The 5,798-nt window shown below is 38.1% G+C and overlaps 1 non-coding gene across 1 annotated transcript; it reads left to right on the top strand.

Annotated features, from left to right (window-relative positions):
- The first annotated feature begins 4,388 nt into the window (after positions 1–4,388).
- Trnad-guc lies at positions 4,389–4,460 on the top strand. Its single transcript has one exon. It is a non-coding gene; the product is annotated as a tRNA-Asp (tRNA).
- Positions 4,461–5,798: the final 1,338 nt, after the last annotated feature.

Raw genomic sequence — 5,798 nt, 5'->3', positions numbered from 1 at the left:
GACCACCACCAATCACCATTATAGACTCCCCGTGCAAATCATCCATTGAGTTAATAACCAAAATCACGAAAAATTTTTATACCAAAAAAATAAATTACAATAAACACCTATTATACATAGACACAACCGACTCATACAGAAAAGCCTGTGATTTACTAAAACATGAAAATATACAATACTACACGTACACACCTAGAATCGACAAAAACATATCAATATTAATAAAAAACCTTGACGGAAATTTCGAGCCCGACACAATATTAGCGGAGCTCCGCGCTAAGAATATTATAGATTTAAATTTTATAGCAGTCAAAAAATTTGAAACAAAAAAATCCGTAGCGGAGGGCAAAACCCTACCTGTATACATTGTACAACTGTCTTCGGACAGCAAAATAGATAATCTAAGACAAATTAAAGTAGTTCTTCACTCCCTAATTACGTGGGAAAAGATTATAAAAAAAGACAGAGTTCAGTGCAAGAGGTGCCAGCGCATTGGCCATATTGCACTGAATTGTAATTTAAAATACCGTTGCGTCAAATGCAACTCTCCGCATAATCCGGGCGAATGTAAACGCGAAAAAACAAGCGAGGGAGAACCATACTGCGTAAACTGCAAGGAATTTGGACACCCGGCCTCCTACAGAGGATGTCCAAAGCTACTAGAAATGAAACAAAAGATAGAAGAAAGGAAACAGACCATAAAGATAGAGAGGGAGAAGAAACTTCAATTCGTTAGTAAAATCGTAGACCCTGCAATTTCATACAGTGCAATGCTCACAAGCAAACGTCCGCTGGCACACACAACCACACACACAAGCACCCAGGCATACTCCACGCAACACACACAGAACAGTATACACCAGCCCCAGAGCAGTATACAACATCCAACACTCTTAGAAGAAATTAAACAGATCACAAATTCAATAAACAGACAAATGGCCCGCATCGCAGAAACAGTCGAATTGAATACCAATAGAATTGGCTACATTGCAGAAACATTAGGAATAGAATTTTAACATTCACTGCCCACACAACACCACACACACCACCAAATAATAAGCTTGCACTTACACAAATAAACATAATACAAATAAACGTAAACTCCATCATCACGAACGAAAGACGAATCAGCCTCCAGGACTGTATCAACACACACAATCCAGACATACTCTTATTATCAGAAACAAAATTAAACCCTAGACACAAAATAGAATTTCAAAATTACAGCATCATTCGAACAGACCGATTAAATGCTAAACAGGCTGGGGGAACAGCCATCATAATCAGGGACAATATTAAATTTAAACATATTCCAATAAACGATCCTACTACCAAAAAGTGCTTCGAAACAACAACAATAGAAATTAAACTGCAAAACTCTCATAAATTATACATAATCGCAGGATATGCGACGAGCAGCTGCAAAAAAGAATTTATGGCGGAATTCAAACAGCTATTCCAGCAACTAGAACTGAATAAAACTAACAACTATTACATACTTGCAGGTGATCTGAATGCGAAACACTGCGCCTGGGATAACGTTATTAACAACAGCAGGGGTGTATCCCTAAACAAATGGATCGAAGAAAACGAAATTCCCTTCAGAATCTCCCTCCGTAAAACGGCAGTACCATCTTTTCCAAAAAGCGGAGCGTTTATCGACCTCTGCTTAGCCGACAATCGGATCAAATTTCACAACACACCCAGCCACAAAACACTCGACTCTTTCGACTACGACAGCGACCACAGAGCGGTTAAAATACAAATCTCCATCCCGACAATGCATATCCTGGAAATAGACGAAATTGTTACATCCGACAAACTTAACTTCAACAAAACCGATTGGTCAAAATTCAAAAATTACCTAGTAAAAACGGACGACACGATGTTACCGAACAACAGAAACTTAACGATAGACGAAATAGACGAATACATTGACAAATTCAGCAACCACATTAACAACGCAATCGACCAAGCAACACCACGAATACCAAACAACCGAAACTCAGCCGACAAGTACGTAACTCCACACATCAAAAGATTGCGTCAACAAAAAAGCTACTTACTCACACAGATAAACAGACTGACAAAACCAGAGAATTACACACACGTAAACGATACATTAATAGCAGCATACAAAGACATACTAAAAACAACCCGTAACGAACTAAAAAAAGCTTTCCACGAATCAGTCAACAGTTTCTGGAAAAAGAAAATATCCGGTATATCCCCACGAAACTCCAGTAAATTCTTCCCTACAATTAACAGCATATTTCGACATAGAAACTGCAACAACATAGAAACCCTTAAAATACCACTGACTAATATACACCTTTTCCAAAAAACCAACGTAATCCCCATCACTCAACAAACAGACACACAAAACAATATAATAATCACAGACACAGAACAAAAATTAAATGTACTGGGCACACACTTTGAAGCAGTTCACACACAAAACCAACACATGGGCAAACAACAACTCACCAACATCATTAAACATAAAATTGCCACACTAGAACATGAAATACTCGAAGACAGAACTCACAATAGAACGATATGTACATTCAACAATACCAATACAGCAGACAACCCGGACGAAGACAAAACTGCCCCCGACTATTTTACTTCCCACACTAAAATAATACGGACATTAAAAAAACTGAACAACAAAAAATCCTCCAGCTTCGACAACGTCCCTAACATAGCCCTCAAAAACCTCCCACTCCACTATTCATATAACTATACAATCATATTCAACAACTGCCTCAACTGCATGTATTTCCCCACCGCCTGGAAAACAGCAAAACTAATTGCGATAAAGAAAAAAGGAAAGGATGGTAGTAATCCAACTGACTACCGTCCAATCAGTTTACTCGCAAACATCAGTAAAGTATTCGAAACAACAATCAATAACGCCATATGGAAGTACTGTGATAAGAATAGCGTTATCCCAGAGACGCAATTCGGATTCAGGCACCAGCATTCCACAACACACGCCATCACTAAATTCATATCAGATATCTGCTGGGCGAGGAACGCCGACGAATGCGTCGGGGCGCTCTTCGTAGACCTCGAGAAAGCTTTCGACACGGTCTGGTGGGACGGCCTCTTTTTCAAATTGTTAAAAAAGAGGTTCCCGCAACATCTGACCAAAATGATCTGGAGCATGCTTCATGGAAAAGAATTCAGAGTGGCGGAAAAAACATACGCCTCCTCTGAAATTTTTCAAATTAAAAACGGACTCCAACAAGGCACGGTCAATTCACCCATCCTGTTTAGCATATTCATAAGCGACTTACTGAACATGTACGGACTCAACAACGACACCGACAAATTTGCAATAGCTTTTGCAGACGATCTACTAATATACACTAAAGACAGTAAACCGTCAAACATAAAAACACAACTACAAGACATATTCACAAAAATTCAGGACTATTTTCACACCTGGAGGCTGAAGATTAACACAGACAAATGTGAAACAATACTGTTCAGACCGTACATATCTAAAATCTCGAACGCAAACGCAGACGTACGCAGACATACAAAACACTTCCACCTACATGACACACGCAACCCACAGACTAAACTTCAAAACAGAAACACTGTTCGCTACTTAGGAGTACACATAGACTACAAACTAAACTATTACAATCACATCAATACACAAATTGAAAAAGCACAAAAAGCATTTGCTAGCCACAAACGACTGTTTTACTGCAAAGACCTGAACACACACACAAAAATAATTTGCTACAAAACACTAATTAGACCCATTTTGACATACGCATGCCCCACGTGGTTCAACATCTCTGCAAGCACGATGGAAAAAATTAGAATATTTGAACGCAAATGCCTCAGAGCTTGCATAGGTAAATACAGGACACCTGAATCAAATTACACTAAACTAATCAGTAACCACAAACTATACGAACTCGCCAACATCATTAGAATAGATCTTCATATACTAAAACTTATCAGAAACCACTGGGCAAACATTAGAAGCGTGAAAAGCAATAGTTTAATAAATAGCTCCATATATCCCAATACACAATACCACGAAAAAACACGACACACCGGCTACATCCCACCCGAAGCATTTATTCATCTAGACAGCGAAGGATACATACAGGACAAAGACAACACACCACTTATTTACCATACCACACGGAAAGCAGACGACAAAAAAATTCTGTATTCAACAGACATACAAGACAACGACATAAACACAAGACTTAGTTGTAAACTCTCAAAAATCGACAAAACAGACGCACACCGCCGCAACACAAAAAGATATTGGTGGTTACTACATTAACACAACAAACACAAAACACAAACACAAATCTCATTCAAATAGGCCTTAATAAAAAACACTACCGTTCAAATCCTCGGTAGTATAGTGGTTAGTATCCCCGCCTGTCACGCGGGAGACCGGGGTTCGATTCCCCGCCGGGGAGTATGTTTATTTTTTCCTGTTTCTCTCTTATCTATCACTGCTAGTATTCTATTTATTTAATTTTCTATTTCTCTCTCTTCCTAAACTCGGTATCATTCATACTATATGTAACTTGTAAATATGTATACATATGTATAAGCCTATGGACGTACAAACATATAGGCGTGCGATTATGGATGAATGGGTGTATGAATGGGTGTTTGAATGCGCGAGAGTGAGTGTGTATAATCGTACTAGTTCAACGTACACATAAAATACTACATTCTTAGCATAACATAGTTCTCCTGAACTAGCACAAACACGTAATGTTGTTAGAGGATAAAAAAAAAAAAAAAAATGCAAACTAGCATAAAATAACATAAGTATATACTCCTACTCCCCTTTCCCTTCCTCCTCCCTTCCCTTCCCCCTCCCATTTTTGCGGCTGTAAAGAAACCAAAAAAATGTATAGTTTTTTTAAGTGCCTTTCTATACACATAAGACTGCCTTCTAGATTAAGTTAGCTTTAAGGAAAAGTATTATATTAAGCGATAAGCGCGATAGATTAAGTTAGTGTTAAGATCGCGAGAGCTCGACCTGCGAGCCTTTGATCTCAAAGTTGTACCTTAGTCATACTTATCCTTTTGTACGTTTTGGTTTGTTGTACCTGTTTTGTATATATTGTTGTATTTATTCTGGCACAATAAACGTATGTTACAAAAAAAAAAAAAAAAAAGTGGTTAGTACCCCCGCCTGTCACGCGGGAGACCGGGGTTCGATTCCCCGCCGGGGAGTATGTTTATTTTTTCCTTTTTCTCTCTTATCTATCATTGCTAGTATTCTATTTATTTAATTTCCTATTTCTCTCTTTTCCTAAACTCGGTATCATTCATACTATATGTAACTTGTAAATATGTATACATATGTATAAGCCTATGGACGTACAAACATATAGGCGTGCGATTATGGATGAAAGGGTGTATGAATGGGTGTTTGAATGCGCGAGTGTGAGTGTGTATAATCGTACTAGTTCAACGTACACATAAAATACTACATTCTTAGCATAACATAGTTCTCCTGAACTAGCACAAACACGTAATGTTAAGTTAGAGGATAAAAAAAAAAAAAGCAAACTAGCATAAAATAACAAGTATATACTCCTACTCCCCTTTCCCTTCCTCCTCCCTTCCCTTCCCCCTCCCATTTTTGCGGCTGTAAAGAAACCAAAAAAATGTATAGTTTTTTAAGTGCCTTTCTATACACATAAGACTGCCTTCTAGATTAAGTTAGCTTTAAAGAAAAGTATTATATTAAGCGATAAGCGCGATAGATTAAGTTAGTGTTAAGATCGCGAGAGCTC

The sequence above is a fragment of the Habropoda laboriosa genome, unplaced genomic scaffold (genome assembly GCF_001263275.1).
Source record: "Habropoda laboriosa isolate 0110345459 unplaced genomic scaffold, ASM126327v1 scaffold3512, whole genome shotgun sequence".
In the NCBI taxonomy this organism is placed as follows: domain Eukaryota; kingdom Metazoa; phylum Arthropoda; class Insecta; order Hymenoptera; family Apidae; genus Habropoda; species Habropoda laboriosa.
The sequence above is the reverse complement of the archived record's forward strand: the minus strand, read 5'-3'. Positions and strand labels throughout refer to the sequence as shown.